The following is a 13,678-nucleotide window of genomic DNA, read 5'->3' as shown; positions in this document are numbered from 1 at the left end:
CTCAAAGCACTTCACAGTAGTGTTATCAAACAAAATTTGTTACAGAACCAGATGGGATATTATGGCAGATCATCAAAAGCTTGGACAAAGAGGTGGATTTTAAGAACCATCAAAAAGAGGAAAGAGAGCTGGAGAGGTTTACAGAGGGAATTCGGATCTTGCAGCTGAAGGCACAGCCACCAAAGGTGCAAGAATTAAATTTAGGGATGCTCACGAGGCCAGAATTATAGGATTGAAGATATCTGGTGAAGAATTATCAGGTGGTCACACGGTGAAGCCTTCCATTGTTTGCTGGAGCAGACGAGTGAAGGAGCAGAGGGACAGATAAGAAATTACCTGTTTTAAAAACCTGTTTAAATAAGTTTAAAGCACTTTGTTGTAAGAACTAACCTTGTAGAACTGTTTAAATCATTTAAAAGCATTACCGCTTTAAGAATTCTGAGGGAGTGGTTAGAAGGGAGTGTGGGCCAGCAAGCTTTAAATCAGCGCCAGTCTTAAAAGGAGGCCTGGTGTAGACAGTGGGCAGCGGAGTGAGTGGGAAGCAGAGTGAGCTATTAGGGCTTAAGATCAAAAGGGCTGGGGAGAAAAGGGGCCAGGTAAGTTCGTGTGGAAATTTTCGTGAATAATGGAGGGGCATGTGATGTGTTGTTTCTGTATGATGTGGGAACTGGTGGACCCAAGGGTCCTTCCCAGTGACCATGTCTGCAGTAAGTGCAGGTTGCTGGAGGAGCTCCAGCTCAAGGTAGATGAGCTGGCCTCTGAGCTACGGACGCTGAAGCTCATCAAGGGGAGAGAGGGTGCCATTGTCAATGGGGTGCAAGTGACATCCATCCCCCCTGGACTGGCTAACTCTAAGGGTCAGGAACAAGAGGGGGCTGCTGGGAGGAGGAAGGGGGGTGGGGAGAGGAGGCCTCAGCCTCTCAATCTGCATGACAGGTTTGAGGTTCTTGCTTCCAGTCTGGACGAGAACGAGGGAGGTGAGGTCAGTGTGCAAACTGCACACGGTACAGTGATGCAGCAGGACGTAGGCAAGGAGAAGGTGAAAAGGAACGTAGTTGTAATTGGGGATAGTGGGGTTAAGGGTATTGACACTGTCCTTTGTCACAATGACAAACTGCACAGAAGGGTGTGTTGTCTGCCTGGTGCTCAGGTCCGGGATGTCACAGCTGGGCTGCAGAGGAACCTGGAGTGGGAGGGTGAGAATCCGGTTGTTGTGGTACATGTGGGTGCCAACAACGTAGGCAAAATGCGAACTGAGGATCTGGGGAGGGAGTATGAAAAGCTGGGAATAGAATTAAAATGTAGAACCGACAAGGTGGTTATCTCTGGGCTACTGCCTGAACTGAGTGCAGACGGGCATAGGGTTGACAGGATTAAGGAAGTGAATGGGTGGCTCAGGGATTGGTGTGGGAGGAATGGGTTTGAATTTATGGGGCATTGGCATCAGTATTGGGGTAGGTGGGACCTGTTCGGGCGGGATGGGGTGGGTCTGAACCGTGCTGGGACCAGAGTCCTGGCGAATCGTGTAAAGAGGACTGTAGACAGGGCTTTAAACTAATTAGGGGGGGAGGGTGTGAGGGTAGGTGACATTAAGAGGCTTAAAGATAAGGAGAGGGTACAGGTAAGGGTAGAGGCTGAGGATGTCCCAATAATAAAGGGAGTAGGGGGCGTGAGTACGGTTGGTGGCGTTCCGGCAAATAGGGTCCAGATGAAGGCACTTTATCTGAATGCGCGAAGCATTCGGAATAAAGTGGATGAGCTGGTGGCGCAGATCGGCACAAATGGATATGATCTGGTGGCCATTACAGAGACGTGGCTGCAAGGTGACAGGGACTGGGAGCTGAACGTCCAGGGGTATCAAGTGTTTAGGAAGGATAGGCGGGAGGGAAAAGGGGGGGGGGCGCGTAGCTCTGCTGATTAAGGATAGCATCAGGGTGGTAGCAAGGGATGATTTTGGAGCCAAACAGCAGAAAGTGGAATCGTTGTGGGTAGAGATTAGGAACAGCAAAGGGAGGAAGATGCTGGTGGGTGTCGTCTATAGGCCCCCGAATAATGATCTGGAGGTGGGGCGGGCTGTTAACGCGCAAATAAGTGCGGCGTGCAGGAATGGGACGGCCGTAGTTATGGGGGATTTCAATCTGCATATTGATTGGTCGACCCATGTTGGACGCAGTGGGCTTGAGGAAGAGTTCTTGGAATGCTGCCGGGATAGTTTCCTTGAACAGTGTGTTTTGGAGCCGACGAGGGAGCGAGCTATCTTGGATCTGGTGCTATGTAATGAGGCGGGTAGAATCAGGGACCTTGTGGTGAAGGATCCTCTTGGGGAGAGTGATCATTGTATGGTGGAGTTTCTGGTGCAGATGGACGAGGACAGAGTGGGTTCCCGGACACGTGTCCTTTGTTTGAACAGAGGGGAGTACGGTAGGATGAGAGAGGAATTGGCGAATGTTGACTGGGGGAAGCGCGTTGGAAGGTAGGCCTGCTGAGGAGCAGTGGAGGATTTTTAAGGAGATCTTTCTTGGTGCTCAGCAGAAATTTATTCCGATGGTCAAAAAGGACCGTAGGAGGAGAGGTAATAAGCCGTGGATAACGAAGGAGGTGAAGGAAAGTGTTAAATCAAAAGCGGAGGTGTTTAGAGTAGCTAAGAGTAGTGGGCGAGAAGAGGATTGGGAGAGGTTTAAATGTCAACAAAGATTGACAAATAAATTGATAAAGAAGGGTAGGAGAAACTATGAAGCTGGGCTAGCGCTTAATATAAAAAAGATGGCAAGAGTTTTTATAAGTATATAAAAAGGAAGAGGCTGGCTAGGGTGAACGTTGGACCCTTAGAGGATGAGAAGGGGGACTTAGTGGTAGGGGATGGGGAAATGGCTGAGGTCTTGAATAACTTTTTTGTTTCTGTCTTCACGGAGAAGGACGTGAATAATTTGCCGGGTGTTAGAGATGGAAAGGTGGTAGGACTGGACGGTCTCAATGACATTACTGTTACTAGAGAGGCGGTGCTCGACAGACTGGAGGGGCTGATTGTGGACAAGTCGCCAGGACCAGATGGAATGCATCCGAGGGTTCTGAAAGAAATGGCGGAGGTGATAGTGGATGCCTTGGTGGTTATTTTCCAGACGTCGCTGGATTCCGGGGAAGTGCCGGAAGATTGGAAAGCGGCTAATGTTACGCCGTTGTTTAAGAAGGGTGCCAGGCAAAAGGCGGGGAATTATAGGCCGGTTAGTTTAACGTCTGTTGCAGGTAAAATGTTAGAATCCGTCATCAAGGAGGAAATAGCGAGGCGTCTTGAGGGGAATTGCTTGATAGAGCAGACGCAGCATGTTCAGGGGAAGTCGTGTCTGACGAATTTACTGGAGTTCTATGAGGATGTGTCTAGGGCGGTGGATAGAGGAGAGCCGGTGGATGTGGTCTTTCTTGATTTTCAGAAGGTGTTTGACAAGGTACCTCACAAGAGGTTATTGCAGAAGGTCAGGGGACATGGAGTTGGGGGTAGGGTGTTAGCGTGGATAGAGGACTGGTTGTCAAATAGGAGGCAGAGAGTGGGGGTCAATGGGTGCTATTCGGATTGGCGGATGGTGACTAGTGGAGTGCCTCAGGTCGGTGCTGGGGCCTCAGCTATTTACCATTTATATAGATGATCTGGAGGAGGGAACCGAGCGTATGGTGTCGAAATTTGCTGATGACACCAAGATTGGTGGAACGGCAAATTGCGCGGAGGGTGTGGAGAGTCTGCAGAAGGATCTAGATGGGCTGGGCGAATGGGCCAGGAACTGGCAAATGGAATTTAATGTTGGCAAGTGCGAGGTGGTCCACTTTGGTAGGAATAATGGTAAGAAGGATTATTACTTACGTGGCGAAAAACTGCAGCAGGCGACGGTGCAGAGGGACCTCGGGGTCCTTGTGCATGAGTCGCAAAAACCCAGCTTGCAGGTGCAGCAGGTGGTCAGGAAGGCGAATGGGATTGAATATAAAAGTAGGGAGGTCTTGCTGCGGCTGTATAGGGCATTGGTGAGGCCGCAGCTGGAGTACTGTGTGCAGTTTTGGGCGCTGTACTTACGCAAGGATATTTTGGCCTTGGAGGGAGTGCAGAGGAGGCTTACTAGGCTGATGCCGGAGTTGAGGGGGTTGAGCTATGAGGAGAGGCTGAATAAACTAGGCTTGTACTCGTTAGAGTTTAGAAGAATGAGGGGAGATCTCATTGAGACGTATAAGATGATGAATGGGATGGATAGGATAGAGGTGGAGAGACTCTTCCCGCTCAGAAAGGACAGTAGGACTAGGGGGCACAGCCTCAAGATAAAGGGGGGGGGGGGGGGGGTGCAGTTTAGAACGGAATTGAGGAAGAACTTCTTCACTCAAAGGGTGGTGAATCTCTGGAATTCTCTGCCCGTTGAAGTGGTGGAGGCTACCTCGCTAAATATTTTTAAGATGCGGGTTGATGGGCTTTTGATAAGAGAGGGGATCAAGGGTTATGGGGAGAGGGCGGGAATGTGGAACTGAGCCACGACAGATCAGCCATGATCTTATTGAATGGCGGGGCAGGCTCGAAGGGCGAGATGGCCTACTCCTGCTCCTATTTCTTATGTTCTTATGTTTATGTTATCTCAGAGGATTGTGCAGCATGATGAGGTTATGGGGAAAGGGAAGGGCAAGGCCAAGGTAGGATATGAAATCCAGGATAAGAATTTTAAAGTCAAATTGCTGCTCCACTGGATGCCAATATAGGTCAGCACAGGGTGAATGGGACAGTGCAATTCGGACAGAGTAGAAAGTGGGAGGTTGACCAGGATGTATTGAAATATTCAAACCTAGATGAAAAGGCATGAATGAGAACTGAGGCAGCAGATGAGTTGAGAAAGAGGCAAAACAGAACAATGTCATGGAGGAAGTAGTCTTGATATGATGTGGAGTTGCTGTGGTTGGACTGGGGTAGACACAGTAAATAGTCTCTCAACACCAGGTTAAAGTCCAACAAGTTTATTTGGTAACACAAGCTTTCAGAAATTGCTCCTTTATCAGATGAGTGCAGGATTTGTTTCATAAACAGGGCATATTTAGACACAACCTCAATTACAAGATAATGGTTGGAATGCAAATCTTAACAGGTAATCAAGTCTTTACAAATGTGGCATGAGTATTCCCCTCCTGTTGGAGGACACTTCAGCAGTCAAGGGCATTCGAGTAAGCATTCTCCAAGGCGGCCTTCAAGACACATGCCAACAGAGAATCCCCAAGCAGAAACTGATTGCCAAGTTCTGCACGCATGAAGGCGGCCTCAACTGTGATCTTAGGTTCATGTCACACAATCTGTAACCCCCAGACTTGCCTGGGTTTGCAAAATCTCACTAACTGTCCTGGCTTGAGACAATTCACACCTCTTATTGTCTGCACCTGTAAAGACTTGATTACCTGTTAAGACTCGCATTCCAACCATTATCTTGTAATTGAGTTTTTGTCTAAATATGCCCTGTATGTGAAACAAATCCTGCATTCACCTGAAGAAGGAGCAGTGCTACGAAAGCTCATGCTACCAAATAACCTGTTGGATTTTAACCTGATGTTGTGAGACTGCTACTGTAGTATTGATAATATAGATATGTAGTTGGAAACTGATATCAGTGTTAATTATGATACCAAGATTGCAAACTGTCTGCTGCTGCCTCAGACAGTTGCCAGGCAGAGGGGTGGAGTCGGTAAGGGAACAGTATTTGTAGAGACACTGAAGGCCATGGCTTCAATCTTCCCAATATTTAATTTAAGGACATTTCTGCACATCCAGGACTGGATATCAACAGTGTGACAACAGTGAGGCAGTCGTGAAGTGATGTTGCAATACAACTGGGTTACACTAGATTACACTGTAATCATTAATGGATCAACTTAAACATAGACCCATATCAACAATGCCACATTCTCAACCATTATCCCATCAAGAATCCATTCGTGGCAAACATCAATCCTAAATTAGTTAAAGCTGCACAACTAATAAACACCAACATGAGAGGTTCAGGGCTAGTATTTCTCAAAGTGTCAACGTGGCTTGTGGTATTGCTAAACCTCAGGATTTTAGGGAAAGGGTATACTTTTGACTTTTTGTATTCTGTCAGCAGCAGAGCCGTTGTCATTGGTGCATGTTCATTGGATAATTGAACAAAGGATTATAAGCCCAGCAGTTTTTCTACACATAGCATTGCTGCAGTGCAGCACAGCAGGAGAGTTCGATTCAATCAACATGAGTTTCTTTTGTAGAATTGTCTTTATTGGTGAGCTCTACAATGAACATCTACAATTGACCACCAGAGGTTATGGTACCCTAATGATGGCAACCTACATGATACCATGGCATTGGAATAAATCTTATCGTTTGCAATACCACAAAATGACCATAAAAGCTGCTTGAGTGTCATAAGAACTTAACTGATTCATTGACTCCAGTGCCACACTATGGTTGCGTTGTAATGCCCTCGGGGCAATTAAGGATGGGGGGGGGCAAATAGTTCCTTAGTAGTGATGAGCACACCCCAAGTGTAAGGATATTTTAAAAATGGATCTATAGCACAATGAAATGAAGCCTTGGGCTAATATTCAGAATGATAGTGTTGCGTCAGTTATGAAATGTCTCAACTTTAAACTGATGTAGTATAGGACTTCATACACTTTGTGCAGTTATCCTTCCTATGGTGCTAGTATTAGATTATATTTTAGGTTGGTTGTGGTTTTCATGTCAAAAGCACCCATAAAAGTCTTAAGTAATAAAATGCAATTTAATTTACTCTGTGAGTCACTAAGTTAGTGGGTCTGTTTCTAACGCACTTGACTCTTAAATATGCAAAGACATTTTGCTTTTGTGTTACGGTCATTTGCTGAATGGAGGAGGGAGTGTGTTGTGATGGAAATTGGAATACTGCATTTTCTTATTCTTCCATGCCAACTATGTTCTTCCCCTGCAAGAACATCCCCACCTTGAAAAGCATGGTGAAAAGTTAAATATTGAGATTTTATTATCTTGGTGCTGATGTGCATAGCTGCCAGGACCAGGGTAAATGGGATGTTCTTATTATGGCTGTTTTCATGCAATGGGTATAATCTTTTAATTTTCCACTTGGTAAATAAAACTGAATGTAGAATGATAAATAATGTAATTCACCAAAAATGTTTAATTTCACTTTATAGAGGGCATGATGTTGGGTATTCGCAACTGATGCAAAGCTCATAACAATCATTAACTAGACTCGCAGTGGCAAAGGGGAATCAAGCGCTCATATATAATCTAATTGATTGCTGGGTCCACATTAAACAGTTACCTCAATAAGCTCTTAATCACTTTCAATGTTCCATGCACCATTTCCTTAGGGAGGGCGATCAGGTGCTGCTGTACCTTTGCACCCAAGTGATGACTTTCCACCTTTAGACACTAAAACTATTCCCCTCCTTGATGGTGTGCCTTGGTGATGTATTTCTTCTGCCAGTTGTGCAGTCTAAACTATGATGTTCAGCTCCCGTTCACAGACTGAGGGGTCTTTGGGGCCCTTGAAGGCATTGCCTGTCTTTCACAAGGACTTCCTTAAAGTCTGAGACATGGCTGCTTTGCGCCACTGTTCTTCTCTGTCTGGAATAGTGGCTGCTCCACCAATACCATTTCCAAGGGCTGGCAGAGAGTCAGGTTGTAGTTGTCAGAGTGACCAGGGTCGTGGACGTGCTGAGTGGTAGAGGAGTGGGCTGGATGACATCCCACAAGCTGGCTGAGCACATAGCAGTGGGAATTCAGCTTGTGACCAATGCCATCCATGACCTCAGTTGTGCTCGGACCTAACGTCACACATGGCCTTGAGGAGGCGCAACTGTATAGTGGAATCCTGTCTTAAGCGTAAGCTTGCTTGGATGGAATTTCACTTTGGCCTTAAACCCAGACCCTCCTTCCCAGAGCTGGGGCCCCACAGTTTGAGCTGCCTCACAGAAATGCTGTCTGTGCCTTTTGCCACTGCATGGAGGGATTTCCTGTATGGGATGCTACTTCTACTACCATGCCGTCACCCAGACAGACCTTGGCTGGCCTTGTCGCCAAGCCCAGTGGAGGTCTCCCTATGGAGGGAACCTCCCCACTACATTGAAAACCTAGGGTGGAGGTTAGTGCATGCAGCAGTACTAAACAACCAGTTGCACCAGTTCATGGACTCACCAGATACTTGCCCCTTTTGCGATTTTGCGGACTCCTTGGACCACGTCTATGCTCAATATTATTGGCTGCACTCCCTTTGTAGTTATCTAAACAAACTTTTATTGATCTGTTTGCACTTCAGTCCCACACACCTAATTTCTGGGCACCCGGTGCTGAGGGGGGCAAGGAAGGCGGAGGACCTCCTTGTGAACTTGCTCCTGGACCTAGCCAAACGTGCTATTAACAGGTCGAGGCAGCAGTGACCAATGGTGTAAAACGATCTGACTGTCTGCTCCTCTAATGTGGCTGCATTCACAGCTGGGTGTCCCGGGAGAGGGAGCATGTAGAGTCTATGAGTAACATCATAGTCTTATGATGTTGCTCATTGGTCTTATGAGGAAAGGTGAGGGACTTGAGGCTGTTTTCGTTAGAGGGAGGAGAATTAAGAAGTGACTTAATAGAGGCATATAAGATGATCAGAGGGTTAGATAGGGTGGACAGTGAGAGCCTTTTTCCTCAGATGGTGATGGCTAGCACAAGGGGACATAGCTTTATATTGACGGGTGATAGATATAGGACAGATGTCAGAGGTAGGTTCTTTACTCAGAGAGTAATGAGGGCGTGGAATACCCTGTCTACGACAGTAGTGGACTCGCCAACATTAAGGGCATTTAAATGATCATTGGATAAACATACGGATGATATCGGAATAGTGTAGGTTAGATGGGCTTTAGTTTGGTTCCACAGGTCGGCACAACCTCGGGGGCTGAAGAGCCTGCCATTATGTTCTATAATATCGAGGCCTTGCTCATTGGGCACCCTAGGGATGGTGTATTATTGACCACTTTAACCATATTTTGATTTAATGGTTTAAATTTCCTTTCTGCTTTTTTTTTGTTTTGGGTGGTTCTCTTTTTGGGACTGCCCTTCTTGCATTGTCCTTGAGTTTGCTTAATTTGCTTTATTTGGTTGGAATCAAAAATAAATGCTGGTCATAGACACTGCATTACAGAAACTCAAGGCCCTAAACTTCAAATTGGAACCAACTGCAGCTCGTTCCAAACTGCACAAATGTTGACTTTGAGTTGTAGCAGACAATTACAGAATGGTTTCTTTCCTCTCTGGGTAGAATTGTGCAGTTAATGTAAAAACATTTTATTCCATAAAGCAGAAAGAGTATGGGGTCAGGGTTGGAGTTAGGGTAATGAGGAGAGTTACAGATAAAGATAATTGAATTCTACATTGAGAGAAGAAGTGTGAGGATGGTAGGGGAGGAGGGGTAGTTTTGGGAGCACCTGAGGTAGGAGGGATTGAGAGGTAGGAAAATGGGATAAAGGGGCTTATGGAAGTGACTGGTGATGGAGACAGTTGGAGGGAGGGAATGGGGTTGGAGGAAGAGCATAGAGGGAAGAAAGGGAGATTGAGAACAAGGAGAGGGATGAAGGGATTGGAGTTGGGGAAAATAGGATGGTGATATTTGGGGATAGGGGCTGCAGATGGAGAGGGATGTGGCAGAGAGAGTTTGGGGCTGGAAAAATTTGAGATGGAGAAGGAAAAAGATAGGGAAGAGTGGAGATAAAAATCCTGGAAAGAATGGAAATGGGCAGGGTGGGATCAGGGGAGAGAAAAAGAAAAAAATAGTAATTTATTCAGTCCCCTGAACCGCCTACACCATTCAATAAGATCATCGTTGACTAGACCTCATCTCCACATTCCTTGAGGAGAGGTGGTGGTATTATGGTATTCTCACTGGGCTAGTAATCCAGAGACCCAGTGTAGTGTGCTGGGGATGTGGCTTTGAATCCTACTACTGCCAATGGTGAAATTTGAACTCAATTTTAAAATATTGAATCAAAAGTCTAATGATGATCATGAAACGATTGTTGTAAAAAGCAATCTGGCTTTAGTCAATGCCTTGACTGTGGCATGTGTGTCAGAAGGTGGATTTGCAGTTTTAGAGGAAAGTGGAGTGATGACCATTACTATATCATTAAGACAGAAAGAACATAAGAACATAAGAAATAGGAGCAGGAGTAGGCCATCCAGCCCTTCGAGCCTGCCCCGCCATTCAATAAGATCATGGCTGATCCTCAACTCCGTTCTAAACCGCCCCCCTTTTATCTTGAGGCTGTGCCCCCTAGTCCTACTGTCTTTTTTGAGCGGGAAGAGTCTCTCCACCTCTATCCTATCCATCCCATTCATCATCTTATACGTCTCAATGAGATCCCCCCTCATTCTTCTCAACTCTAACGAGTACAAGCCCAGTTTATTCAGCCTCTCCTCATAGCTCAACCCCCTCAACTCCGGTATCAGCCTAGTAAACCTCCTCTGCACTCCCTCCAAGGCCAAAATATCTTTGCACAGGTGCGGTGCCCAAAACTGCACACAGTACTCCAGCTGCGGCCTCACCAATGCCCTATACAGCTGCAGCAAGACCTCCCTACTTTTATATTCAATCCCCCTCGCTATGAAGGTCAGCATCCCATTCGCCTTCCTGACCACCTGCTGCACCTGCAAGCTGGGTATTTGCGACTCATGCACAAGGACCCCGAGGTCCCTCTGCACCGTCGCCTGCTGCAGTTTTTCGCCCCGTAAGTAATAGTCCTTCCTACCAAGTTCAAAAATTTTTGAGACAGAGAGATGTGAAGTCTGGAGGTGAGTTAGGATTTGTATATTATGTTACAATTTTTTTTCCAATAAGCTACCTCCAGCACTCATTCAGCCACTGCTAACTCCAAGCTCACATCGCAGGCATTCTGCAAGCACAAACACTGGAGAATTATGGTCGAGAAATCAGCTCTTGCAGCCAAGGCTGAAATGCTGCACGTGTGGAGCAGATGTCCTAAAAAAAACCAAGCATGGCAGTGGTGATCACCAGATGAGGCAACGTCAACCTGAGTAATATAATTAACTAGATGTCTGAACCCTATAACTAATACTGATGACATTACAACGATAATGTTGCACGGGCACCACTGAGGCGTTGTGTGTCCATTGGGCCCTGCAGGGGCTGAGGTGTACTATCCACTATTTTAATCACGTTTTAATGTTTTAAGTTTCCTTTGCACTTCGGTTTATTTTATTTGGGGCACTTCCCTCGCTTTATAAGGGGCTACCTTTTTTACTTTGTTCCTCAGTTTATTTGATATAGTTGATGTTGTTTGTCATAAAGGTGCCTCACAGCATACTGCTTTGTGTTGGGCCATTTGAACATAAGAACATTTGCTTAGTTACCCAGAGCTTGAGGGGTTTTGGTGAAGCAATTGCCAATTGACAGGAATTGTAGATCAGTACAGAGATGAAGTCCTGGATTTATTAAGGTCAACTGGGGCACAGAAGTCCAGGAATACCATTCCACAGCATGTATAGGGAATGCCATTCCACAGCATGTATAGGAAACCAAAGCAATTGGTGCACTCCTGACCCATTTGATGAAAAGTTTATATTCTTATGTATCAAAAGAAAATTCCATTACGGTTTACTATTTCAAATCCAATCTACTCTTCCTTCCTTTCCTCTGCTCCCCTTCTGAAGAAACTGATTCTTGTTGAAGAGGAAGGCAACTGTTGATACCTAGTGTAAAGACAACATTGTTATTGTCAATCTAGGTAGAGTTAGTAGGCAATTTTACTGTCAGCGCATTGTGAGAGAACTTGATCCTGCTGTCTACCAATGATCATAAGTACTTCCAGCTGGAGTCACCGGGTCAGAAGCTGGATCCTGGATGACTTCCTTCCCACATGGGGCTGCTGAGGCTAATTGTAGCATTGAACTGCTTTCCTGACAGCAGCTTTAGTAATGGGCAAACTAGACTAGTGAGTGGGCCACATGACTAGCCCTCCACCTCTGGGCCACATGACTGGCCTTCCCCCTCTGGGCTGCATGAATGGGCCTTCCCCCTCTGGGCCACATGACTGGCCTTCCCCCTCTGGGCTGCATGAATGGGCCTTCCCCCTCTGGGCCACATGAATGGCCTTCCCCCTCTGGGCTGCATGAATGGCCCTCTATCACTAGGCCGCATGAATGGCCCTCCTCCACTGAGCCGCATGAATGGCCCTCCCCCTCTGGGCCACATGAATGGCCTTCCCCCTCTGGGCCACATGAATGGCCCTCCCCCTCTGGGCCGCATGAATGGCCTTCCCCCTCTGGGCCACATGAATGGCCTTCCCCCTCTGGGCCACATGAATGGCCTTCCCCCTCTGGGCCACATGAATGGCCTTCCCCCTCTGAGCCACATGAATGGCCTTCCCCCTCTGAGCCGCATAAATGGTCCTCCCCATCTGGGCTGCATGAATGGCCCTCTTACCACTAGGCCGCATGAATGGCCCTCCATCTCTGAGCCGCATGAATGACCCTTCACCTCTGGGCCGCATGAATGGCCCTCTTACCACTAGGCCGCATGAATGGCCCTCCACCTCTGGGCCACATGAATGGCCCTCCACCTCTGGGCCACATGAATGGCCCTCCACCTCTGGGCCGCATGAATGGCCCTTCACCTCTGGGCCGCATGAATGGCCCTTCACCTCTGGGCCGCATGAATGGCCCTCCACCTCTGGGCCGCATGAATGGCCCTCCACCTCTGGGCCACATGAATGGCCCTCTTACCACTAGGCCGCATGAATGGCCCTCCACCTCTGGGCCGCATGAATGGCCCTCCACCTCTGGGCCGCATGAATGGCCCTCCACCTCTGGGCCGCATGAATGGCCCTCCACCTCTGGGCCGCATGAATGGCCCTCCACCTCTGGGCCGCATGAATGGCCCTCCACCTCTGGGCCGCATGAATGGCCCTCCACCTCTGGGCCACATGAATGGCCCTCCACCTCTGGGCCGCATGAATGGCCCTCCACCTCTGGGCCGCATGAATGGCGCTCCACCTCTGGGCCGCATGAATGGCCCTCCACCTCTGGGCCGCATGAATGGCCCTCCACCTCTGGGCCGCATGAATGGCCCTCCACCTCTGGGCCGCATGAATGGCCCTCCACCTCTGGGCCGCATGAATGGCCCTCCACCTCTGGGCCACATGAATGGCCCTCCACCTCTGGGCCGCATGAATGGCCCTCCACCTCTGGGCCGCATGAATGGCGCTCCACCTCTGGGCCGCATGAATGGCCCTCCACCTCTGGGCCGCATGAATGGCCCTCCACCTCTGGGCCACATGAATGGCCCTCCACCTCTGAGCCACATGAATGGCCCTCCACCTCTGGGCCACATGAATGGCCCTCCACCTCTGAGCCACATGAATGGCCCTCCACCTCTGGCCACAGGATTGAAATTTGGCATATTCACTAACTATGACCTATGAATATGAGTGAATACATTTAATAGATGCCAAACATTTCACAAGTTATAAAAAATGCTCAATCTTATATTAATAGAACTGTCATCAACTTTAAGTGATAAAAGCAAAAATATTTGCAATTGGATGGATATTGAGGGAGTGCATATCACTTTAGTTACAGAAAAAAAGCTGCATGGATGAAACCAGCAGAATTTGGCAATCCTGCACCTGGGCAACA

Source organism: Carcharhinus amblyrhynchos, chromosome 23 (assembly GCF_965287045.1).
Source record: "Carcharhinus amblyrhynchos chromosome 23, sCarAmb.v2.hapA, whole genome shotgun sequence".
Lineage (NCBI taxonomy): Eukaryota > Metazoa > Chordata > Chondrichthyes > Carcharhiniformes > Carcharhinidae > Carcharhinus > Carcharhinus amblyrhynchos.
The sequence above is the reverse complement of the archived record's forward strand: the minus strand, read 5'-3'. Positions refer to the sequence as shown.